The sequence below is a fragment of the Ambystoma mexicanum genome, chromosome 3q (assembly GCF_040938575.1).
Source record: "Ambystoma mexicanum isolate Mex_15411 chromosome 3q, UKY_AmexF1_1, whole genome shotgun sequence".
Classification (NCBI taxonomy): domain Eukaryota; kingdom Metazoa; phylum Chordata; class Amphibia; order Caudata; family Ambystomatidae; genus Ambystoma; species Ambystoma mexicanum.
Window position 1 is genome coordinate 543,475,587 of NC_090926.1, and position 27,577 is coordinate 543,503,163.

Here is a 27,577-nt window from a genome sequence, read left to right on the forward strand (position 1 = left end):
GGCTTTATATCAAAGTGCGTCAGCTATGATGTCATCCTACGTGGCAAATAATAAAACCTGTCGGGTTTAGGGATTGCTTAGGGGAACATATCTACTTATAGAGTCTATAAGTGTTAGTTATTTCATTGGCTTCTCCTCCTCTGGTAGCAAGCCTCAAACTTCCCTCTAACTACGTATAATACAGACTCTAACAGTATAACACTAGCCGATTGGCTTATGCAACATTGTATGCTCATCGTTTCATAGGCCCTCATGATAGGTTAACATCCTCTTCCAACCTTGGACACTCGGGTCACTGGCAGCACGGAAGCAAAACGAAACTCAGGTGCAGAGAACAATGCCAGACTACTACCATCTTGCCCAATTAGTCTACCATCTCTCATCAGCCAAGTCTTTAGCTAAGGTCTCTTCTTTGTAGTTGACTTTTCAAGCTGTTTGTTTCTCTGGCACTTTCAGGGGAGTGTAGCTACACCACCATCTTAATCTGGAGCTTAATGAATACTCCTTGAACTTGGAGCTTAATGAATACGCCTTGAACTTGTTTTTGAGTTCTGACTCATTTGTGAGGAGAACACGATTTCACCCATTTCGCCTTTTATTTAATTCTATTTAATTCAATTAAGCTGGGTGTCATTACTCCTCTTGGCCTCTGGAACGTGGTTGCTGTAACTAACGTAGGCTATTCTGCATCTTTCATTGTCAACACTTGGCATTTGCAAATGTTTGCTTGTTTACTTAATCTACGAGTAATATGTTCTGCGTACATTGCTTTTTCTCTTTACCTCCCCTTCTACCCTTCAGCAACTTCTCACTGTGGCATCCTTGATCTCTGGCCAGCAGCTATTCTTTGTTCATGCAGGAATTATATTTCTAGCCTCTGTCAGCTCTGCAGCTCTGGTCTCTCTCATTCAAGCTCTTTGCTTACTATTATTGAGAACCGGCGTCCATCTTTTCAACATGGCTGCGTCACCCGTGTTATGTTTTCTACTGCAGCAAGCTTCTATATGGCTCATTTACCTTGCGTTTCTGCGTATATACATTCACTGCTCATTTGGTTTCTTATCTTCTTTGAATATATGGTTTCTTCTTACTTGTATGTATGTTTACTCTTGTGTCCTCAGTAACATCTTCATTCTAATGTACACTTATATCGTTTCAGTGTGTCACTGTATCTTCTCCTTATGACATCACTTTGCACCTGCCAATCCTTCTTCTCAACTCCTCGATATTCAGTATTGCCTGCAAGTCTCCTGCTACCACCTTAGTACGAGGGTACATTTGATACAGTTGTCTGAGTACATACGTCTCTCATACACTCAATGCAATATTGGGATAATACCTGGTGTTATGCACAGTGTCTTCTTGTTATTCATCCAGTATGACGGAGGTGAGGGGTGCAGTCTATCAGTGACGTACACGTCTGCTCCGCCATAGCAACTTGCCACTACTTGGCAATGAAATGGCTGAAGCACCAGCTGGGCCTTGTTTTTTTAAGGAGTTTTGCTCAGGCTTTAATGAGTTCTAAGCTAGTTCAAACATTTAGTACATTAAGTATATTCAATTAGCATCTTAATTAAATACAATATTATGGACATCATGTACATATACTATAATGTATTTACATTTGAAATATGTTGTTCACTTTAATTATATTTACAAATCATCAAAAATCAATGAAGTATTTCAAGAATATTTTTATTAATTTGGAATACTTGTGTGACCTATCCTTAGAATTAAGGAGAGCAAGGGTAGCTATGCGATGGCGGTTACTAATCCAGGGTGATTACCTCACGCACTGTTCCAGGAACAGGACTGCGAATCCTAGCAGACAGAGTGACAGATAGAGAGGTTGTCAGCCACTGAACAATGACTGTGCTTCAACAAGTAAACCCCAAGCACTAGACGCTAGAACTGTAGTCCAGTGAGTGGATATTTCAGTGATAGTATGCCCAAAGTGTCTAAGAAGGTGTCAGTGTCCGGGCACGTGGAAGTGGAGGATTAGCAGGGGTGGCAGAAAGAATTGTGTGGGGAGGTGGCATACACTGTATTTGTATTTATTGTATTTATATAGCGTTTTACTCCAAAGCGCTTGAGCACAGAGAGCACTCCCCCTTGCTAAGTGGAGGTCCTGGGTGCAGCGACATGAGTGCCAGGGAGGTGAGAAGCTGAAGGGACAAGTGGTAGTGGAGACCTACCATTATTTGTGTGTTTATTCCTGGCGTTGGAGGTATTGTTGGGGCCATTGACTGGAATGCTGAAGTTTCCGTATAAATGGGGTCCAAACAAATCTGATTGCAGATTGGTTGTTGAGGGGTTGAAGATATGGTCAGAATGAAGTGAGTATTATCGCCATGAGTTTAAATGGTGTTTGTGTAATATAGCGTGTAGTCAGTGGCGTCGCTGGGGAGGGCACTGGGGGGGGGGCGAGGCCCCCCTGTGAAATCCTGTGCCCCTCTTGTGCCCCCCTACCTAAGACGAGCAGTGACCATGTTCCCCCCTACTTTTGTCTGTGCCCCCCTACTTTTATCTTTGGCCCCATCTGTGCCCCTCCTAGATTTCATTCCTGGCGACGCCACTGCGTGTAGTGCAGACAGGTCCGTAAACCACACAAACGCCTTGAGTTCTTGCTCAACTGTGTTTGTGTTTTGGTGTTTGCATCTCTGTTTGGCTGCACTTTAGGTGGCAGGATTTGACATAACATGTTATTTACTCCATTAGCCTTACGCTGTCACAGTTTTGGTTGATTTGATTGCATTGGTGATTTTCCCACGTCTGTTTCATGTTTTGCGTTGACCTCGATCATAGCAATTGGGTTATAGAAAGGGAGCACAGCTAGTGTGCACCTGCTGTTTAGTTGAGTTTTACTTTTGGCAATTGCTGTAACTTCGTTAAAACCTGCCCTGTTTTCTCCCTATGTGCCAATTTTAGATTAATCCAGTTTAAAATACTGAATCATTTGCATATCACCCCCAGTAAAGTGTTTAAATTCGACCCCTCAAAACAAGCACACTGCCCGAAATGCAACGCTCCAGCAGCAAATTCGATACATATGTACTGGGAATGCCCATCGATCAGACACTACTAGGAAGAAGTCGCCACTATCGATAGCGACATATTAGTTTGACATACATATACCGATCACCCCACTGAAATATCTACTGGGGGATATAGGTAAGATGTCAGTCACGACCTGCAGACTCTTTTTGGCTGCAGGCGCAGTGGCCAAAAGGAACATACTCAAAAGCTGGAAAGCAAGCCCTCCTGCCCCACCTCTCAAGCATGGCCGAGGGATCTAATGTTTGTACATGAATGCGAGGAGAACAATGTTAAAGGAGTATCGGCCACCTGCAGACCGAAAGACATATGGGGACCTCTCAGGAGTTACCTAAATGCCACCCAGGAGGAGTCGGACGATGATGCAAACTGGTCCGAGTGCTAAAGCTGTGAATCCAGAATTGTTAGCACATCACTAATGTAATGTGTCCAAATGTATGCATGTGGAACTCCATATAATGTCTTTGTTGTTATGTAATAGTCAGCTGAAAATAAAGTCATAAAAAAAAAACCTGCCCTGTTCAGCAGCCCCCACTTGTGAAATGTGTCCTCCTGCGATCAGATTCTTCTAAGATCTCGCCACACTTCATCCCAGGGCAGCCTGATTACAGTTTTTCATGATATTCTTTATGGGTGACCACTCCAAATGTCACTTTTAGAGAATGCTTGAATTGCCTTAAGTTAGTAGCAGCAGCAATCCCCCGGGCTAAATGACATTATGCAAATGGTGAAGCTGAAACATATGTTACATTATGCAATGTAAATGGGGAAGCTGAAACATATCTTACATTATGCAATGTAAATGGGGAAGCTGAAACATATCTTACATTATGCAATGTAAATGGGGAAGCTGAAACATATCTTACATTATGCAATGTAAATGGGGAAGCTGAAACATATGTTACATTATGCAATGTAAATGGGGAAGCTGAAACATATGTTACATGTTTCACTTCTCTTTTATTTCGGCAAAAACTCCTGCATTGTAAAACATGGGATGTTGTATCGAGCAAGGAATGCAAAATGCTACCCTGCGAACTTTTACTGTTTTAGCATTTCCTTTGTTAACTAACCTTTGACCTCCAAATTTATAGTTGTGGTCCACAACAGCGGCACCAAGATGCATTCCATTAGTATGAGGCTACATTGAGATCTAGTGAGGCAGGTGTCTTGTTTACCAACCCGCCCTGACCTCAGTGTTGATGTGGATATGTAAAATAGCCAAAATTGAAGGGGTCATGATATGGAAGATCCCTTTTCAATAGAGTACAATGGCAACACTGTTGTCTCTATTAGGAACTCTGACATGGTACTAACAATGTGCCCTTAGAAGCAGTGCTCTACTGGGAACCAAAGGTGGCCTTAGATATTTTGTTTTCAAAATGGCCTCATGTTACATCTTGCGAGCATATATGGCAAACAAGCCCAACCCCTGTATTCAGGGATGCGAAAAAAAAACAATCTTCATCCCCTCACCCTACATTTTGAATTATTACTCTCTGTGCTTCTACAATTATTACACTTATCACTCACCAACTTTGCTGATGTCTCAGACCCTGCTTGGGCATATGAGTTTAGCTTGAGCCTTCGTTTATTTATTTGTCTACTGCTTCGTATGCTCTCAGTTCCATAGTCCGGAGTCGGGTTTCAAGAGTCATGTTTTGCCCATGTGATTTCCGCTGAGCGGTGTAGTGGTGACCTTGAAAAGGTGGGGGTGCACGTTACAACCCACTGTAAATGCTTTTTGCTAAGTTTTGAATGTGTTTTGGGAGGTGGTTTCGACTCCAGTGTATGGTGCATGGATGGATAGCTTTCTGAATTTCAAGGCAGTGCAAATATGTTTAGGGGGTTCAGTGTGAGAGGGGCTGGGCATCAGGGCAACAAAGTGGTGTTTCAGTACGAGCTCAGGGAGCAGGGTTCTTGACTGATTTTATATTCTAAGCATAAGTAGCCCAGGTGTTTTTACTCTGGCCCACTGACTATCCCTTGCACCAGGGTCATGGGAGAGGCACTACTACCACGCCCACCTCACACCTTCTAGAGTGGTGCTCTATGTTAATTAAATCAACATTCCATAAAGATAACAGGAGAGTCTACTGCCGGAGTCACTATATGGCCACTCCTTGACCCCATAATGAGTCAGCCTGTAGGGGGTCGGGGGGGCAACAGAATTGGTATCTGTCACAACCTACAAATTACAAACTCTGTGCACTCCCTGGCAGATACAAGATGGTTACTGGTTGTGACTAAATGAGACAAGTAACACAAATGGGTTGTCCTCTGGCCAGTTTTTTTTCTATGTTAGTTTTAATCTTGAACAATTAACTGACAATATATGCTGTACACAAACTTGCATACAAATAAACTCTTAAAGACAAGCAGATTCTAATTTGGCTCCACCCTGTCCCCTTATTAGGGGGTGCACAGGAGACTCTTCCTCCCCCCAGAATCTCAACTGGTTACCGAACAACCCAATACTGTGTCATCATGTTTGAATCTTGAAGAAGCCCCAGGGCCCCGATTGGATAGTTTACACTGGTCACTTTGGTATAAGTTGGTTTCTGTTATTAGCTGTCTATAAGTTACTGTTCATGATTTAATAACCTCTTATGCATACTACCAATCTATACCCATATATAGTGCCATAATCGCAGTGGCTTCCGGCCTATGCTTTGGAGAAGCACATGCTCCTCATCATGGCTAGTAATAATAGGGCAGGTTCCTTCCAACCCGTGTAGAGCTCACCACCCACTAGTGCTCCTTTCCTTATAGCTGTTCACAGGCTGGGTGCTCTCCTATGTGTGGGGCACGCTCACCTTAGGGTTACCTGCATGAGCAGTGCTTAGGATGATCAGGCCCATCCTTAATCCGCGACTGTGCCCAAAGCCTTGAGTCAAGCCTGAGCTCTTCATACCTCTGATGTTATGCTGTATCTTTGCAGGGAGTGCTCTCTCGCGGGCTTGACCTACCCCTTCCTCATGCCAGTGCGTCTCATTCGCACTGTTTTTCCGCTCTCTGCTGTTCATGAAGTCTGTGCCATTCATCCTCCTTTTCTCTGGTCATCTTAACATGGCACGTTGCAGTCTGGCACCATCACCCAGCTCACATGGCCCAGGATGTTCTCTTCACCTGGCTGCTCTGGGTGTCACTGCCAGCTGGGGATTTCATTCTACCAGCGGTGGTTGCAGTGAACAGGGCTCCTACTGGCACACAGATAAGATATTGCCATGTCCCTGAACACTCCTGCTTTCTAGGGCTTGATGCATGTGCCCATAGTCAGGGGTTGGTTTTGCTGATCCGACGACTAGGGTTTTTACTGCTTACAAAGTTAGATTGTTGATGTGCACGTTGGATAGAGACTAGCACACCTTCGATATAGCATTGTAAAAGACCCCAATAGTAATATAGCCTATCCACTTCTCTGTTGGGCTACAAGTCCTACAAATGTAAGTTGGTGGACTAATTAGCATATTGAGTGAGTAACACTGCGGGAAGTGACTTCAGTGTATGTGCAGCCATAGCATGGCAATTGGAACCTCTGCGGGTGTACCTGGATATGGACACCCTGCATCCCACTCTATCTAGCCACACCCAACCTATCCCCACTCTCTCCAGCCCCACCCACCCTGCCCCCATGCCGCTCTAGCTACACCAAACATACCCTCACTCTCTGGCCCCACCCCCACTCTCTCTACCCACACCAACCCAACCCTAACTCCCTCTACCTCCACCTAACCTACCCTCACCCTCTCTACCCCCACCAACCCACCCCCTCCCCATACTCCCATACACCCACCCTACCCCCTCTTTCTCTACTCAACCCTACCACCGCTCTTTACCCCCACCGCCCGCCGTACCCCATCCTACCTTCTTACCACCATCTCCCTATCACCTCTTATCCTTCCTCTCACAATCTCGCTTTATTTATTACCCTCTCACTCATAACCTTTCACGCTGATATTTCCTCTTGCTCATCATCGATAGCACCCTCTATCAATGGCTTCCTCCCTTACTCTATTCCTCTTCTCGTTCTATTGCACACTTGCACCCCTTACTGCATCCACCTTTCAAACTGTGCACTTTCCTTGCACCTTGGTGCCTATAAATGAAAAATGCAAAGAGCAACAATAAAAGCCAAAACTATTGGCAGTGCCAATGCTTGTTCTTCTGGCCATGGCAGTATGGACCTCGAGTAAAAGGGTTCACAGAGACCACGAATCCCAAAAAGAGGTAATAACTGATATGTGTCTTTGCAGTGCTTATTTAATTGTGTTGGGTACCATCCGAGAGTTCACATACATGAAATCTTCCATAAATAAACAATTAACTTGCATGATATCTTGAACAAATAATTTTAAAGCAAATACTTGATGTCACAAACTACATAACTTTAGTTCAGACAGTCTGGAATGCCCAGATTGTACCACTGCCAGGGCTGTTTCCACCATCAGAATTTGATAGAACGGCCACACTTTGAGAAGTGAATCTTTTGTAACCCTTTGATAAGGAACATTCTCTCAACAACTCCAAAGTACTGGAGGGTCCCTCTAGATGGGGTTGATTGAGTCTTGAAATCACTTTCAGCAATGTAACCTATGTTCTCCACACTGGTCTGGTAGGACTGCACTTATGCAAGAAGTGTCAGGAGATTGTGAGGTTTTGCTAATGTGACAGGGTCAGGGCCATGACCATCGTGGGGCACGGACAGGAAACTCCTCCCAGCAGTGGGGAGACGGGGTTGGGGGGGGGGCAATGCTTGTTACATCTTCACATGCCATACATGTGAGCAGAGGTTCCACTCTTTGTCGCATGATGTGCCATTATTTTCTGGGGCCAGTATTCTCTCTTTTCCATCTCAGGATTCCAGCTCACATAGTGCATCAGGGAACAACCAAGAAAACCCAGACCAGAGCTAAGAGAACGGATTCAAGAACCGACAGGGAATGAAATGTGAATTTTCTTGCCAAACAGAAATGAGACACCCAATGCCCAATCTATCAACCCTACACATACCCTGAACACTGAAAAACTAACTGGGAATATGAAGAGACTCCAGTGAAACATGAGAGAAAAGACACCCTCCACAAACCGAATTACCAAACAAACTCACCAGCATGTGAAGGAAGTAACAGGGAAATCGAGCAAACTGAGCCCCTGGCTGATACCACACCATCAGAGATTGCAAACACAAGTGTGCTGGAAAAGGGGCAGGGCTTAGATATTTTTTAAACCTTTTCATCTGTGTTAAGCAGCTTGTGGGGAAAGACAGTGTATCAAATCCTCGGATACCATCCATTCTCCCCTAGCAGGAGCCCCTTCCCATGAGGCCAAGGAGCTGTGACCACTACCCGATAGTCCCCCAGGGGTTGTACTCAAGTGGAGGATCTTGTGTGGGGGGTCCCCCTATGGGACTAGGGATGCCTCTTCGAGTAAAATGGCGTATAATCACCATACATCCCAATCTCACTCATCCTCATTCCCTGGGCACAGTACACTAGTCCCCCATACTTCCATGTTTTGTGTAGAGTGGATAGTTCAACCCTTGTGGGAACCACTGAGAAAAGGAAGAGTAGGGACTACCTACCTGAAGTATCCTGGATAATTAGGAAGAGGAAGAGTCCAGCAAACCCAATAGAAAGTGAATATATTCATACTGGGACCTTTCGGTCTGCAAGCGGCAGAGCGATCAGAACGCTGGAGAGATGGAAGCAAGGTGGAGACAAGCCACTGAGCCATCTGGACATGGAGAGAGCCTCCAGCCGCCCAGACCTCGTCGCTGCGGAGCCACTGCAGCCAGCGAGGAACCCGCAAACCAGCAAGAACACAGAACATTGAAAAGAGCAGGGGAAGCCTCCTGTATGGGAGCAAAAGACCCAACCATGAAAAACAAAGGTATCAGGGTGTTGGGGTAGCCTGAGAGACACAGGAGCTCGGGAAACAGGGTCTGTAACCCAGTGAAAGTTACAGAGACTACTGTAAGCAGATGGAGTCATGAGAGTAACTGGCAGGATAGTGGACCATGTATATTCCATGTAAAGCATAAAGAGTCAAGAAGGGCCTCGGTCCCTTACCCAATAACAACCTGGCTCCAAAGTCATCTTGATTGTCACAGTACCTGGCAGGGTAGTGAACACTGTGAACATTGTGGAAGAAAACAGAAGAAGGGAGGCATTCTCTTGGCATTGTAAAGAGCCTGCAAAGGGCCAGGGCAAGGGATCAATTCCCCCTGGTGTTGATGAACATTGTGAAAGAAGCCAAGAGAAGGGAGTCATTCTCTTGGCATCATTGTAAAGAGCCTGAGAAGGGCCAGGGGAAGGGAGTCCTTCCCCCTGTTGTTGCTGAACATTGAGAAAGAAGCCAAGAGAAGGAAGTCATCCTCTTGGCATTGTGGGAATTTGTAAAAGGCCAGGAGAAGGGAATGGTCCCAACCTGGTGATTGTGATCATTGTGAGAGAAGCCAAGGGAAGGGAGCCACTCGCTTGGCATTTTGAGAAGCCCAAGAAAGACCAGGGGAAGGCACTCATGGGAAGGTGGTTGTTCATCCTGGAACTGCAAGTTACAAGACTTTCTTGTCCAATGAGCATTGGCGGTGTGCCAATCGAAGAAAGCTTTTGAGACTTTTGGTTTTGACCTTTTTGAAGATTATTTTATTTTTTCATTACGGGGAAGTGAACTTTGGTCAATTATCCAGAAGAAGGGTGCCATTCTTCTGGATCAAGAAGATCACCACTTTACTTAGTTGATTCAGAGTGTAAGGGAAGGAAATAGGTTTTTGACACATAGTGGTGTACTATTTGCTTTAGACAGACATTCTGACAGAATCCTTAGTATCTAGTTGAGGCAGGGAATCCACTCTTAGAACCAGGGTCAGGTAGGGTTTTCCCTTTATTTTCTCATGAAAAAAAGTCTTTAGAAACCATCATGCCACTTATGTGTCCGTCTCCTCCTTCTGCTCCATTATAACAGGCACAGATTGGCCCATACAGTCATGTGAACGATGGAACCAATATATGGGGGTTGTAGAACCAGTAGGAACACAATATAGAAGGAGAGTGAATGAGAGACAGAGTGTGGGGTTGCAGGAGTGAGGTCAGGAGGTGTGGAGGTGGACCGAGAGATCTGGTGAAGGATGAATGGTGGAGCAGAGTACTGCATACTTTGTGGCAGAGTTGGAGCAGAGTGCAGGTGAAGTATTTGTGATGGAGAGTGGTACGTAAAAGAGAAAAAGCTGGGGGGTGTAGGTAGTATAGACAGAGATTGAAAGTGTTAGAAATTGAGTTTATGGGGCGGGTGCAGAGGGGGTGCAATGCAGTAGTGGTGAGGGGGAAATAGAGGGTGGGTGAAGGTAGGGGTAAGAGATAGGCTGGGATAGTGTGGTAAGATGTAGATAGGGAAGAGGGGTGTAGTGAGAGGCGAGAAAGGTGATGTAGCATAAGAGGGGAGTGGTGTGGTAAGAGGTGAGGAGAGTGGTGTAGTGAAAGGTAATGAAAGGGGAAGTAGACATCTGAGAAGAGAAGGAGAGAGAAAGAGAGCACTTGAAGACTGGAGGGACAGAAGCGAGGGAGAGATAGGAGGTCTGAAGAAGGAAACACGGGAGTGAGTGTAGGGGGGAGTTTAATGAACATGGTGTCTGAGTATGGCACAATCGTAACATCATTTAATATCTGTGGAAAGGTTAGGGTACCCTTAGGAAGTCCTGATGGAGAAAGATAGAGAAGGCTGGCTTCTGCCTGTAGGCCCCCACACGTAGCCAGGGAATGTATTTGACAGTAGCGGTTATTTAAAAAAAAACATTTTTTGGAATGTATTTGTTTATAGTTCATAAGAACTTTTACACATTTTGTAACAAACAATAACAAATACAAGGAAACAATAACAAATACAAGGACAAGTATAAGTACAGCCTACAGATGCCTAAAACATATTTCAATCTGTAGATCACTAAAAAATAGTATATCAAAACAGTGAAAATACTAAAAATATCCAAATATTTGAAAAATAATGAATAAGAGAATGATTACCCTGCAGGCTAAACATCATACATACAATATCACACATACAATTGTACAATCAAGATTCTAAGAAAATTCCAGCAAGTTTTCCATCAAGCTTTAAGGTGCTTACTAATCTATTGCCACTGTCTGAACAGAGCAGTGTGTACAGATTAGAAATCAGTGTTTAGGCAGTAGCCCCAAAATTCTCCCAACATACACATATAAGTAGACGTCAACTTTAAACACTCTGTAAAAATATGCAGGACTGTCTCCTCTTTACCCTGAAGTCAGCATGTTCGACATACTCTATCCTCAATTGGCATTTTGGTATAAGCACCTTGTATTACCAACAGTGGGAGTTGATTTATACAGAGTCGGAGTATAACATTCCGTGGCACAGGGCTGTCACTGCACAATACATATGGTTGTATTTTGAGATAGAAGTGGGTTACCAAAGCTACGTGTTTATAATTCTGTAATATATATAGATGTTTGTAATTCATTACTCAATCCCAATGTTCTACTTTGCCCGTAGGCGCTATAGATCTCATCATCTTGGGGATTAGGGAAGCCTGGACTAGGGTAGAGGGAGATGAGAGAGAGCAGGATGACCATTAGTTGGACCCCTTTAAAACTTCTAATAAAAATCCTTGAACTGTTTTTTGAGACTATGGGCCTCATTACGAGAATGGAGGTAATGAAAATAGGAAGGCGGAATGGTATTACCGGCATCGTTAACGGGTCCGGGCCATTACAAGCCGACAACCCACCAATACCGCCACCACCCATACCATGCCCCTTAATACCGGCACGCACGCGTACACGCGCCCCTTCACTGAATAAATACCGGGATGCCGGTAATAGGAGGACAGCACAACTCACGCGGGCATGCAATTACCGGCATCCCGAAGGCAGTAATTAGGGCCTGCACGATGGTGGCCATACAGGCATCGCGGACCACCCGTAAACAGCAACCTGCAGTCAAGGCAACTGCCACAGGTGCACAGAGTCACCACAGGTGGAGTCAATGGAGCCTGTCCCAGTATAAAAGAAGTACACCCACACACCACACCCCTTCGTACACCAAAATGATAGCACTAGCTGTTGCAGTCATGGGGTTGGAGGACATGTCTATACTGCTACAACTACAGCAACAATACCAACTACAACAACAACTACAGCTACAGCAACAGGCAGCACAGAGGAGACGCAGGAGGAGAAGGAGGGTGAGACAGGGCCAGCAATTACCACCAGTGCAGCCAGTAGTACCTTGTAGGCAGCCACCAATCCCTCGCATCAGACCCAGTCCATTCAATCTAACCCCAGAGCAGATCCACACCCTGTACCGGTTGGACCGGGACACCATCACCACCATTGTGGACATGATACATGACGACATCGTCAGCCTCATAGAAATACGCACTGCCATCCCCCGCTACTAAAGGTGGTGTCTGTGCTCCACTAACTGGCCACACGCACCTACCAGCACACAGTGGGTCAGCTGCATGGCATTTCACAGCCACTATTTTCACGCATGCTGACCCAAGTGCTGGATGCCCTCCTGAAGCACACTAGCACCCACCTATCCCTACCACGGACTGCCCAGGAGATAGCCGACACCAAAGTAGGCTTCCATGCACTGGCAGGCATGCCCAAATGCATTGGTACGCTCGACTGCACCCATGTAGAATTGGTAGTCCCCCATGCACCTAGAGGCAGTGTACCACAATCGCAAGCAATACCACTCCATCAATGTGCAGATGGTATGTGACTCCAGCAAGATCATCACACATTGTTGCGCCCGATATCCTGGATCTACACATTATGCCATGGTGCTGCATAACTCCACCCTACCCCATCACATGGAGCGACATGCTGGACGACGAGCCTGGCTGCTTGGTGAGTTGCCTGACTTGCCCATGGCAGTGCATTGGGGTTGTGAGGTGGGGGCATGCATACTGCACCAGGGAGGGAATGGGCAGTGAGTGGAGAATGCATGCAGAGCTAAACACTCCTGACCTAAACCTCCCAACCCGAACATGACACATCACTGCCACACATTGGACCAATGCCGTATATCAATGACAATATGTAAAACGCACAACATGGCCACCATGGTTATGTCAAGCAATGCATGAGTAAACATTATTGCAACTGTGCCAATGTGGCTAGTGTGATCATGCACAGTGTAGTACACACAGCAATAATGGGAGGCAAAACATCGTCTTGCATCCACAGTACATCCGCATCAGCATGCAAGTAATCACCCTGCATCATCATACAACGCCATCCAGACTACCACACTATATTGCAGTATACAATGCATCTAAATGATATTTGTGCATACGTACAGGGACATGTGCATGTCAACACCAAATTGCTGCGGCCATAGCTGTGAATCCTGAAGGTGGCAGCTCACAGTGACTCACACAGACCTATTTGTATTAGCTTGCAGGTGATGGAGGATATCCCCTGAAGTCGTGGCTACTTACTCCTGTGCGGAACCCGCGGAACAGCCACGAAGAGGAGTAAAATCGGGTTCATACCCGTACCCGTGTTGTCATTGAGAAGACCTTTGGCCTGTTGAAGGTGCGGTTCCACTGCCTAAGCAGGTCTGGTGGAGCACTCCTTTATAAGCCTGAGAAGGTGGCAAAGATCACCATGGCCTGTGTCATGCTGCACAACATGTGCGTCCGGAGAAATGTACCACTGCCACCTGACATTGACATGCATGCACCGGGTGTGGATGATGAGGATGAAGACTGTAAGAGGATTCAATTCAGCACTACAGCCAAGTTAACGCCTAGTCTAGAATACTGAATGAAAACCCTTATTGATATATCTTTAGGTCCAGTTCATGCGTTCTGGATGACTACCCCTATATAACACCCCTCTCTTGGAATCCCCCTGACCCCACTGAGCCAAGAAGTAATTCTGTTTTGCAAGTTTAAAAGGTTTATTTGATAAATTAAAATATATATCACACTTTTTAATAAATTAATAATTGAATATCACACTTAATCTGATATGGTAAATATTAACAACGGAGAATCTGGCACTAGCACACTTCTTTAATCACTAATGAGTTGACATGAAATGGATAAGGTAGCACACTGGTAAATAGGAACAAAAGTATAATGTGGTAGAGGATGCTTTATGTAGGCTCAGGTGGATGCAATATTCAATGAATGCAGTACAGAAAATACGCAATATGATTTCAACCAAACAATGTAATCACTTTTCTCTGGCTACTCCCCTCCCCCCCTTGATGCAAGGCAAGGAAATGGAAGGAAAACACACAGTTCTCAGAAATGCAATCAACTGTGATTAAGTTCACCCCAGCAAGCTTAGACTACAGAAGTTTGAAAACACAGGTAGGAGTTTTGAAATCACCGGCCCAAATTGCTTTGATATGTGCTGGCAATGAATGAGAAATATGCTGGAAACGCTTTTTAATTCCCTTTCAGAGGTTCAGGGTGAGTGGTATCTAGTTAATATTAGTCCAGGCTCACACTAGCAATGATGCAGGGATAGTTAGCAGGTTAAACGAATTTCTGGCAAATGGAAAGCAAACAGCAGCAGTTTTTACATGTGAAGAAATTGCAAATCGCGGTAAAATTCGCGGATGCGTGTTCCGCGATTGCGGTAAAACTATAAGGGGTAGGAATGCGGTTCTAGGTGCGATTCAAAGCTAAGATTCTAAGCTTTCAAATAAAAGTTATTGCAAGTCTCTAGCCCAAACGGTTGCGGAGATATGAGCAATTTAGTAAAGGTCGTTTTTGGTTTTGTAAATTTTAAACGCACACTTTTTCAAAATGACAAATTTTACTAGAAATGACAGGTGACAGATAGGAGGCAGTTCTACTTAGGTTAAATAGATTGAATTAGATGAATTTGAACTAAGAGATGTGTTCTGAGTTTTGCTAAGTACTCACAAGAGATTTTGAACAGGAAAGCGACTTGGTCACGATCTTCAGTCTGGTCAGGTCTTTCCGGATTCTGCTCACAGCGCCTGGTCTGGTCTCGGCTAGGCACAGCACTGCTTTCTCTCTGGTCTGGTCTCTGCTAGGCACAGCACTGCTTTCTCTCTGGTCTGGTCTCTGCTAGGCACAGCACTGCTTTCTCTCTGGTCTGGTCTCTGCTCTGGATAGATTGAAGTCTCTAGTTTGGCTTTCTGGAGTTTGATGGAGGTAAGTATGGATTTTTCCGGCAGGGCTTCCAGCGGCAGATGAAATTGAATCTCTCTATGTGTCCTGACTCTCTGCTTTTATCTATTTCTTGAGAGTGGGTGTGTGTGTGCAGCATCACTAGCCTTGCCCCTCTCACCCGTCATTGGTCAAATTTTCATTCCTTACTTGATTGGGGGAATGAAATGAAGTGTCATCATGATGAGGTCTGTTTAGGATACAGAGAACCCACCCCTGTCAACTTTATACACAATCTATATCTGACCTAAAAACATATTTGCACAGGTACACATTTGTTTAAAATTACATATACATGGTGTAGCTGAATTTAGCCATGTCTCTGTACAAATCTGCTTTTCCTAGGAGCTTGCATTCAAAAATGGCCACTTCTAGCACTTTTTCATGTGCTGCACAACATTGGATCTTCATTAAATTTTATACAACTGTTCCTCACATATCTACCCATATACCAATGCATTTTCGTTTGTCTAGCTGAAACAGGGAGTCTGTAATATTAATAAACAATGGGGTTTTGCCCCAGAACATCACACAAATTCGAATTTGGCCTTGAATTAAAGGTACATTTTTTAAATTAAAGCTCTCAAAGTTATACATTTCTGTCATTTGATTACAAAGAGTTATCAGTGTTTTTGTAAAATATATATTTTCCTTTCAATTCAATCCTCAGAGTGTTGAGGTCCGCCTCCAAGACTTGGGTGGGTCAGTCCTCTGATCTCTGCTGGCTTGCAGATCTTTGTTGACAGCAAACATTTCAGAATTAACATATTCCTTTCAGAGGAAAGGGTCCTTTGTGTGGTCTCTGGGAAGCTCCCAGCCAGTCTGCCTTCTATCAATCAAGAGGTCATGTGAGATTCTAACTCCTGGTGTGAAGCTTCTGGAGGTGATAGGGTTTCCCAGGCTTCAGGCCTCTGGGAACAGCATGTGGCTAATTTTTTTAATTAAAATGCAGCCTTTGAAGTCAGCTGAGTCAAATCCCTTTGTCAGCAAACTGCACTCAGTTCTCCAGTCAGAGTTTAGACCGCTAGTGCCGCCTAGAGGATTTTGTTGGCACTGCATGCAACTTTGGGATTTTCTTGGATTAATGCATTCTAAACAGGAATGGTTCTTACATGGTAGTAAATCCTTGCTTAACATTGTTTTGATGGGGCTCCTTACAGTAAGATGGTTATGTGGAACCCCACAAAAAGGGTTGAATCTTTAAAGTGGTCCAATGAGTCACGATTTCAGCAACTTTTTGACATCAGTAACAGTGGATTTTGTTAACAAAGACCTTTCTTTACACTGGTGGGTGGCAAGTTAGGTAACCATTTTGGTGTGCGCACAACTGCGCAGCTCTCCTGGATTCTGGGATGAAATGATGGGCGGCGACAGCGCATCCCCATCTTTACCCACTCCAATTATTTATTTTTGTTCTGGGGCAAAATGATGGGCAGCGACAGCTTAATCCCCATCTTTACCCCGTCTAATGATTCCACCTGGGTCAAAACCCTCCACAAACCCCCCCGCCCGACTGCGCTTTGACTTGAGTCGAGGGGGAGTCGGTTGCAAGGGAGGTTTTGAACCCTGGCGCTGGTATGTCCACATTATCTTCTTCCAATTCTGTAGGTGGCACAGTTCAGCATCTTTTCCTCCATCTGGTACTGATCGATCAGTTCTCCTCGCCGGTCCTGATGGGAAGATTGGGCGGTACCCCGAGCCCATTGCGTCTCTGCTCCCGGTCTCCGGATCGTCCTCCTTGGTCCGTCTCCAGGTCTTCTTTCTCCTAGGACGACAAAGGAAGAGCGGCAATACCTACTCATAGACGTTTTTCCACCACTGTTGAGATAGTGGGGCGGCATATGCATTTCATCATAACGAAACATTACATTCTTATTTTGATAAAAACAGTATAACTAAGAGACAGTTTCATGCAAATCACAATATTTTAGAGACTAGATGTGGTATGTTTTATGATTGGAACTGAATTAGTCTGATACAGTACCCGCTAGGATTCCAGAGGATTCCTCCAGTTGTTGCAGAGTGTGCCTGGGATGGCAACATTTCAACTGGTTTATGTGGACCCACTTGTCTTCCCCCTCTGCCGAACCGCCTTTGGGGATGCGGATCTTGTAGGCCACAGGGGAGATCTTATCGACGATCTCAAAGGGTCCCTTCCATGTAGGCAAAAATTTGCGCTGCTTGGCCTGGTTCCTTTGGAAGTTGTATAGATAGACCCGGTCTCCCACCTGATATTCCTTCCTGGAAGTTTTCAGGTCATAATGGGTCTTCATGCTATCAGCTGATCTTTCTAGATTCCGCTGAGCGTAAGCAAAAGCATGTTGGAGGTGTTTCCTTAAATTCTCCACATACTCATGAGTAGTGGAGGCATTTATCAGTGTCTGCTCTTGGGTCCTGTAGAGCAAATGCTGAGGAAGCACCATCTTGCGCCCAGTCATCAACTCAAATGGTGACATTTTGGTTGCAGATGAAGGGGTAGATCTGATGGCCATTAGGACCAGAGGTAATCGGATATCCCAACTTGGCCCAGAATCTGCCACAAACTTCTTTAATATGCTCACAATTGTCCGGTTATATCTCTCTACTGCCCCAGAAGAAGCTGGTCTATAAGCAATATGCAGCTTTCTCTTGACCCCCAGTATCTCCCACATCTTTGTCATTACTTCACTGGTGAAGTGGCTACCTCTGTCTGACTCAATCCTTTGAGGTAGACCAAAACGGGAAAAGATGTGGTTAATCATCAAGGCCGCTGCAGTTTCTGCCTTGCAATTTGGGGCTGGGAGACATTCCACCCACTTGGTAAACAAGCATGTCACGGTCAACATGTACTTATTCCCCCTAGCCGAGCGAATCACAGGGCCTACAAAGTCGATTTGTAAATCTGACCATGGCAGTGTCATTCCCCTCTTTTGTAAAGGCGCCCGGTGTGTGAGGGATGTCGGCTGAAATTGTGCACACACAAGACAACCCTTCAAATATTGGTTGAGGTCCTGGCCCATGTGTGGCCAGTATGCAACCTCTCTTAAGATTTCCAATGTTGTGTGAAACCCCCTATGACCGGCGGTGGCCGCATCATGGGCGTGACTTAACATCAGGCTTCGGAATGAGGTAGGAACCACCCACTGGCCGTGGCCAGCTTTGGATTTCCTTACCAACAAACCGTCTTGGATCCGGAACATTTTTGGACATTTCATCAACACTCTTAGGTCCTCTTTCCCAATGTAATCGGTATCCGTCAGGGGAAAGTTCTCAGGGTCCTCAAGGTGCTGGTAAAATTTACCAATTATTGGATCCCCCTTCTGAGCGGTAATCAAATCAGCATCAGGGGTCTCCTTACTCCATTGTGCAATTGAAAGGTCGTTGTGAGCATTTGTCTGGGACCTAGTGATAGCAGTGACCTGGATTTCCCCCAACAGGGACTCAATCTCAATTAGATCTCCTTGGATGGCCCCGGTTTTGGCCAGCTGATCAGCTAAGTCATTTCCAGTTTTGTCTGGTCCCTCTACTTTGGAGTGACCCTTAATCTTCTTCCAATAGATGGTCATCCCATTCGATGTGACCAGATCATCAATGTTTTGGATCAACTTCCCATGTTTCAAGGGTTTGTTGTTAGCACATAACATGCCTCTGGTTTTCCAATTAACCAGGTGCTCCACGAACCCGTTCCGTACATAATCCGAATCTGTGATTATGACCAGTTCGTGGAGTTGATGCTGGACAGCAGTGAGGATGGCTTGATGCACAGCCATCAATTCTGCCACCTGACTACTTCGGGGACCAATTTTGTATCCAGCGGAGGGTTCTGGGGACTCATTCACCCATGCATTCCCTACGCCGGCCACCAGTTCTTTCTCCCCGTTGTTGTCGACATGGTAAGAGCATCCATCCACATACACAGTGGGCATTCCCTCACACTTGTCTTCTTCAAAGACTTTGTGGGGGGAATTAAGGTATGCCTCCATGTTGTCCTTTATTTTTAGACTTTCGTCCTCGAGACAGTTTTCTCTGGCACAATCATGCAAGTCAGCCAGACCTTGCGCGAGGGGACTCTTCTTGTTTTGGCCATATCTGACCTCCACAGGAAAGCCTTGCATTGACAGAATCCAGGAAGTAATTCGGGAATTACTCACATTTCCGGCCCGGATTCTGTCACTTTGGAGATATTGCAGAGGCTGGTGTGGAGTCTCCACTATGATGTGTTCCCCCTGGATAAACGGGCGGTAATTCTTCAATGCCCACACCGTTGCCAGGAGTGCCTTCTCACAATCGTTGAATTTTTCCTCCACAGAGGATAAAGTTTTGCTCGCATAGGAGATTACTTTATTGACCTTGTCATGCTTTTGATATAATACTGCCGTCAAGCACGTATTAGAGAACCCCGTCTCCAGGAAGAACTCCTTGTTTCTGACAGGGTAAGCTAGGCAAGGCGCTTGTGAGAGGCTTCTTTTGAGTTGTTTTACTGCCTCGGCTTGTTCTGGACCCCATTCCCACTTGACCCCCCCCTTCAGGAGATGAATCAGGGGTCTGGTGATCTCTGCGTAGCCCTCAATGAACTTTCTGCTGTAATTAGTCAGTCCAAGGAGGCTCCTTAGTTCCCGCAGAGTTGTGGGGTCTTTCAGTTTCTGAAGTGCTTCCACTTTCTTTTCCTGGGGACAGAGACCCTGAGGAGTAATCTCATGCCCCAAGAAATTAACACGGGTTCTACACCACTGTGCTTTCTGAAAGGAAAGTTTTGCTCCGGCGGCCCTCAACTGTGTCAGAACATAACGGATCTCCGCTATGTGTCCCTCAACAGTTGAGCTTTTGATGAGGACATCATCTACATAAGCCAGGTTACCCCTTGCACCCAAGTCAGGCATGGCCTTGTGTAGAAAAATGTTGAATTCATTGCCGGAGTTGAGGTATCCGAAGGGAGTCCGGGTCCAGGTGTACTGCTGGCCCCCAAAGGTAAAAGCCAGTTTGTATTGGTCCTCCCTACTGACAGGCACGGTCCAGTATCCATTGGTCAGGTCTATTGCAGTGAATACCTGTGACCCCTGGATCTGGGCCAGACCTTGGTCAATGTAGGGCAGAGGCCATCGGGAAGTATGGACCCGTTTGTTGAGCTCCCTAAGGTCGGCGCAGAGTCTCCACTGGCCGTTCGGCTTCAATATTCCCAGCACCGGATTATTGAAGGTGCTGTGGACTGGACGGATTATTCCCCGGGACTCAAGGTTCTTAATTATTTCAGTAAGGGACTCCATTGATGCGAGAGGCAAGCGATATTGCTTCACAAACACAGGAGTCATGCCAGGGTCCGTGGGGATTGTTGTTGTGTGGATGTCAGTGCGACCACAGTCATATGAGTCTACCGCAAAGAGATCTTGGAAATCCAAGAAAACTTGTTTCAACTTTTGCTTTTGTTCCAGAGTCACACAGGCATCAGCTAGGTTGACTCTCTCTTCCACCATCTGCCTGAAGCCTGGAAAGACTTCTGGTTTGGCTATTTCAGCGGCCTCCTCCAGCTGGGTGGAGAAGTCCCTGGTCAGAGTGCTGATTTGGACCGGAGGCTTCAGGTGGGCAAGGCAGCCCTCATGGACCTGGAAAATCACCTCATCCCTCCTGAAGTCACAAGTCACATCTTCCTTACCATAGGGGCAGGAAGTGTACACCAGGAAGTTCCCCCCATGCCGGGTAAAAATCCTGTCTGGTGTTGTATTGTCATCACTGTCACTGTCAAAACAGTCCTTGGGGATTGGTCCTAACAGTTCGTTACCTAAATCCATGGAAAAATGTCGGTCATCAACCGCCATTCCAATAATGGTGCCTGCGGCTAGAGTAACACTCTTTAAGTCGCTGTTATCCACCTCTATTGGAATGGTGTCATGTTCTAGGTTGACTAATGGAGTTGGGTTTACCCCCAACCCTTGCTGTTGGAGAGAAGCATTTAGATGTATGTAAGCATCAGGGTTTTGCAAATATTGTCCTCTTTTAACTTTCACTTCCAGGGAGAATTGTCGGGTCCTTTCTGGGATGGTGACTTCCTCTTTGATCTGAATTTCAACTGCATAAGGTAGCAATTGAGCTGACCTAAATGCTTTTTCTGGATCATCAAAGCCCATGGGATTATCCGCTAATCGATACCAAGCTTTGAAGTTTATTAGGTCCAAACTAATGGCAAAGCGATTGAGAATGTCACTGCCTAAGTAAAAGGCGGCAGTGACGTCTCGCACGACCCAACAATTGTGGACTATGCTCTTGTTGCCAATGGAGATTTTGAGCATACACCTGCTTGGCAGGAGATGTTTGGAATTAGGTGCTTCCAGGTCCATTTCCCATTTGTCTATCAGTTTGAAGGTGGGAATGGCTGGATCTTTTGGGAGTTGGCGGAACATGGCTTCGCTGATGAAGCTCTTACCGTTGTTCACACACACTCGAGCGAGAACAGAGTCCTTCCCATCATTTAACTGAACAGGGATGAACAACTGCTCTCCAATTTGCTGAATATCAGCCAGGCTCTGAGCTGATTTCACATCTTTCTGGACTATAGGAGTGGGAGTTTCAGATTGTGGATTGGTATAGAATTTCAGAGTGTTTCCTTCCAGCGTGGAATACCACTTTAGACTGGAAGGAAGGTTGATTTTCAGAAATAGAGAGGACCCCCCATCACCAGTCTGTTGTCCTACTGCTATGACTGTCACGTCTGGAATTTGGTGGTTCTGGAAGTGAAATTCTACTTGGTCAGATTTTTGTTCAACCATGTGGCAGGTGCCGTTTAAACTAATATGGTTGACACTCTGTTTTAATTTTATTGGTCGGCTAGTCTGGGTCCAGAGGACCTTGTTTACGCAATCTATTAGGGGTGACAACCTTCTCAGGAGGTCATTCCCTAGTAAACAAGGGGTGCCCTCTGGGGTCACAACTATGACCGGGTGTTTCAACTTATGTCGCCCGATCTTAATGTCCAAGTCTGCCGTCCCCTCGACGGGAATTTCCTTCCCGTCAAAGTTCTGCAGTTGTCCAGGAAGAGAGGTGAGAGGAATTTGGTAATTCTCTCCCCTTCCTGCATTCAGTTCGTCAAAGGCCCTTCTGGACAGAAGGGTAGCTTGAGATCCAGTGTCCACCAGTGCCGAGATTGTACCCTGCCCCTGTACTTGTACCGGGGCATAATATCTTCCCTCCTTCTCCTCAAGGGGGCACAGATAATGTACATTTTTGGACAACTGGTGGGCTAATTTTCTGGTTTTGGACATCGCGAGAGAAGAATTTTGGGCAGAATTCTGTGGAGAGTCTTGGGAATCTGAAAGAAAAAATTTTCAACTGGAGATCAGAGCCATTGTGGGTTCCCCTGGCTCCGTTTCTGGGCCGCCCCCCCCTTTTTGGAGGCAGTCGCCAGGATGGGTTTGAACCAGGGGATTTTCTTGCTGTTGGTTCTGGGATGAGATGGTGGGCGGCGGTAGCTCAGTCTCCACATCTCCCCAGTCTGGATTTGCATCCCTAGGGACCCATTTTTCTTTGGGAGGAGTTCCCCCCTCTCTGAAGGAGAAGATCCTTTTCCCAGGATCCTCTGAGGATCCCTCTCCCTCAAATTGGAAGATCTGTACCTCCTCCTCAAACTGAGTCTGTTTGGGTCTTTTGTTTCTCCTACCCCCCCTCTGCTCCTTAGGAGGCAGACTTTCAGGGGCAAGAGATTTTGTTTCCGGTTCCTGGGTTTCCAGGGGCTGTTTACAAGTGAGGAAGGAAGCTTCCTCCAAGGCTTTACACCCCCCTTCCCTTTGTGCCTCCTCCCTGGGAACCGGTGATTTATCGGGGTGCTGCCCCCGTCATTGTTCTGGAGCACCAGGTCCAGAGTTGGGTGCGTTCTGCGCCGGCATGCTGATCTGAGGGTTCTGCTGTGCCCTCAGTATATGACCCATATCCCGCGCCATGTTTTGAACCTGGCGCTCTAACTGGGAAACCCGCTCAGGCTGATACGGGGCCCTGTTTTCTCCCCTGGGCTGATCCCGGGAAGGGTAGCTGTCCCTCCTCTGGTAGTACCCCTGGTTGGGAAGATTTTGGTACCCCTCCACCCTTGGCCTCCCCTCTCCCGGATTCAGTGGTCTGGGCTCAGGGAATTGAGGAAAGAAGGATGGATGATTTTGGGGTTGGAAGTCGGGTGGATATCTGGGGAAAAAGTTCTGCCCAGGGTTTGGTAAATTTCTGCCCTCCTGTGGGAAGTTTGGAGGGAAGTTCCCTGGGTTAGGTGCTTGTCTGGATCCCCCCCCTTGGGCTGGAGGAGTCCACACATAACCCAGGATGGGTCGATTTCCCTTGTAGCGAGGACTTACATAGTCAGGAGAGCGAGGGACCCCATTTGTGGGGCTGCCTCCCTGGCTCCCTGTCTGTGACTGGCCCGAGGACCTTCTGGGCCTAGCATTATTAGGTGCAGGTAGGTTTTTAGGCCCCCCCATCTCCAAATCCAAAACGGGGGTGACCTTTACCTCTGCCACCTTGGCAGCAGCAGGGGTGCTGTTGGCTTTGGGGTTTTTCTGGGCATTGCTTTTATTTTCTATGGGCTTCTGCACCTCATAGATCCGGGTAGCCTGTTCAATGACCCAGTCTAAAGATCTTTTCTCATGAAAGTCTCTCACGAGCTGGGTCATTATATATTTGGGCAAGGCATGGAAAAATGTATTGACAAACTCTCTACTATCTGTGCGCACCCTTCTGGTGGTTTGCGCAAAAGCACGCTTTAACTCCTGCACAAATTCTTGTGGGGCCTGATCCTCCCCACATTGTAAATTGTAGGCTGCCTTGCGAGCCTCTTGAGGATTTCTGTGAACAGAAAAATGTTTCAAGATGGCCGCCTTATAGGTGGACCATCTTAAATGATTTTGGTCCTCCAGCCCTGCAAAGAAACTGGAGTATTCCGGGGAGAAGGTCCACTTTACATATTGAATGCAGCTTTGGCTGTCCTTCAAATGGAAAGTCTCCATCATTTGTTCAAACAACTCTAAGTGCTCCCAAACAGAATACTTAGCGTTCTTATGGTAAGGCGTGATGACGCTCCTGATCGCCTTAATCTGCTTTAAGGGGTCCTTAAGCAAGGCCCTTTTTGCCTTATTGGCCTTTTTGGTTCGGGTAACCCTTGTCCATTCTTCCTCGGACTCAGAGGCACTGCTCCCAGAGGTTCCCGTCTGTTCTTCCAGGTTTTCTTGGATTCTGCGAGCCTGGGAATGGCTGGCAGAATGTGGGGACCTGGTCTCCTGTGTCCTGCGCAGTTCAGAGGAGTCTTCAGATTCCTCCTTGCTGCCAGGATTTGATGGGTACCCCCTCCACTGACCTAACTGGGCAGAGGTTTTCAGGATGCCCTTAATGGGCCTACTCTCCTGGGGTTCCCCATTGAACTGTACTGTACTTGGGTGCCCATACCCGGATGCCCACCCCTCCATTCCTGAGTGGTACTGGCCTATGAGCCCCATACTCTTAGCTGGATAGTAATCTGCCATCCCTGTGGCCCTGTGCTCATGTGCGCCAGGGGACATGGGGGTGGTAGAGTCCAGGGACTGGGGAAGATGAAGGCCCCTGGTGTTAGGGCTCCTGCGGTTATGGTCAGGAGTCTCTCTTTCCCAGCGGACCTCATCTCTATCCGCCCCTTCTCCCTGTTGCAATGCAAGAGCCTGCATTTGTGCTTTCAGTTCCTCAGTTAAGGCCTTACTCGACTCTATCAGTCTCTCCTGCATCGCTACCTGCTGTTGGAGCCTATCATTGTGCTGGCAGAGAGCTTCATTCTCTCTCTGTGTTTCCTGATTGGTCCTGGAGAACTGGGCCAGTCTTTGCTGCAGGAGGGTTACCTCCTGGGCAATGTCCCTATTGGCCTGCTCCTTTCTTGCTAGAGCATCCTCCACCCTCCTGGTGTGCTCTAGCAAGTTCTGGTTTTCTTTTTGGAGGTCACCCAGTCCCTGGTGGGCCAGGTGATTTTCTTCCATTTTCCTTTTTAAATGGCAGACTTCCTGGCCTAAGGCGTCTCTTTCCTGACTAAGAGCCTGCATTTGTGCCGCCAGGTCGTCCCTTTGCCTTTGGAAGGCACCAGCTTTCTGGCGCTCCTGATCAAACTCTGCCTGGGTATCCAGGTCTTTCAGGATCAGTTTATTGCTCTCCTCTTTCTCTCTGTCTAGTTGGATTTGCAGGGTGGCTACCTGCTCTGTGCATGCCCTGTTGAAATTGATCTGTTGCTCCAGCTTTTTCTGGCTCTGCAGTAAGGAGTCCAAACTGTCTTGGTGCTCCTTCTGCAGGGCCAGAAATCTAGTATCCTGTTCTGACTTTTCCTTTTGCAGCACATCCATATCCTCCTTTATTTTAGTAATGTACAGTCTGCTGTCATTTTCTGACTCCTGGCTCCTCTGCAGCCTCTGCTCAGAAGAGTCCAGATCAGATTGGACCTTCTGTAATGCCATCTGTTGCCTATTTGCCAGATTTTGGCTTTCAGCACATCTATCCTGCATGTCTCCCATATATAGGTACAGGTATGCTGCTATCCTGGCGATCTTATTGTGTTCCTCTTTGGCTTTAGGAGCCATATATAGTTCACTCAGGGCCACATGTAAGGGACCCTGATCTCTATATATATCTGACCCTGTTTCAGTGACCTGTTGTGTGATGGCCTGCAACCACACATCCTGGCCCTGTTCGGTCCATTCACCTCTCACAAATAGCTTATGCAAGAGGTGCTCTCTGGCTATTTTCATGTCTACTAAGGTCGTCATTCTAGAGATTGGTCTCTGTCCTGACTTACAGAAGTTAGTATTTTATTTTTGCAGAACAGAACTTTTCTTGGAGTGTCCCTTTTGAGGAATGCTTCACAGCGTAATGCAGCGTGGTGATCCGACCGGGTGTATGTATCCCGTCAGTTAGCACACTGTATTAAGCTGCACAACTGGTAAATCTAACCCAACGTCTCGGCTCGAGCCCCCACTTTGTAAGAGGATTCAATTCAGCACTACAGCCAAGTTAACGCCTAGTCTAGAATACTGAATGAAAACCCTTATTGATATATCTTTAGGTCCAGTTCATGCGTTCTGGATGACTACCCCTATATAACACCCCTCTCTTGGAATCCCCCTGACCCCACTGAGCCAAGAAGTAATTCTGTTTTGCAAGTTTAAAAGGTTTATTTGATAAATTAAAATATATATCACACTTTTTAATAAATTAATAATTGAATATCACACTTAATCTGATATGGTAAATATTAACAACGGAGAATCTGGCACTAGCACACTTCTTTAATCACTAATGAGTTGACATGAAATGGATAAGGTAGCACACTGGTAAATAGGAACAAAAGTATAATGTGGTAGAGGATGCTTTATGTAGGCTCAGGTGGATGCAATATTCAATGAATGCAGTACAGAAAATACGCAATATGATTTCAACCAAACAATGTAATCACTTTTCTCTGGCTACTCCCCTCCCCCCCTTGATGCAAGGCAAGGAAATGGAAGGAAAACACACAGTTCTCAGAAATGCAATCAACTGTGATTAAGTTCACCCCAGCAAGCTTAGACTACAGAAGTTTGAAAACACAGGTAGGAGTTTTGAAATCACCGGCCCAAATTGCTTTGATATGTGCTGGCAATGAATGAGAAATATGCTGGAAACGCTTTTTAATTCCCTTTCAGAGGTTCAGGGTGAGTGGTATCTAGTTAATATTAGTCCAGGCTCACACTAGCAATGATGCAGGGATAGTTAGCAGGTTAAACGAATTTCTGGCAAATGGAAAGCAAACAGCAGCAGTTTTTACATGTGAAGAAATTGCAAATCGCGGTAAAATTCGCGGATGCGTGTTCCGCGATTGCGGTAAAACTATAAGGGGTAGGTTCTAGGTGCGATTCAAAGCTAAGATTCTAAGCTTTCAAATAAAAGTTATTGCAAGTCTCTAGCCCAAACGGTTGCGGAGATATGAGCAATTTAGTAAAGGTCGTTTTTGGTTTTGTAAATTTTAAACGCACACTTTTTCAAAATGACAAATTTTACTAGAAATGACAGGTGACAGATAGGAGGCAGTTCTACTTAGGTTAAATAGATTGAATTAGATGAATTTGAACTAAGAGATGTGTTCTGAGTTTTGCTAAGTACTCACAAGAGATTTTGAACAGGAAAGCGACTTGGTCACGATCTTCAGTCTGGTCAGGTCTTTCCGGATTCTGCTCACAGCGCCTGGTCTGGTCTCGGCTAGGCACAGCACTGCTTTCTCTCTGGTCTGGTCTCTGCTAGGCACAGCACTGCTTTCTCTCTGGTCTGGTCTCTGCTAGGCACAGCACTGCTTTCTCTCTGGTCTGGTCTCTGCTCTGGATAGATTGAAGT

General features: G+C 46.1%; 1 protein-coding gene across 2 annotated transcripts in view; it reads left to right on the top strand.

Annotated features, from left to right (window-relative positions):
• DOCK2 (dedicator of cytokinesis 2) overlaps positions 1-27,577 on the top strand; it is a 2,833,934-nt gene that overhangs the window by 116,943 nt on the left and 2,689,414 nt on the right. The gene's annotated exons all lie outside the window — the stretch shown is intronic.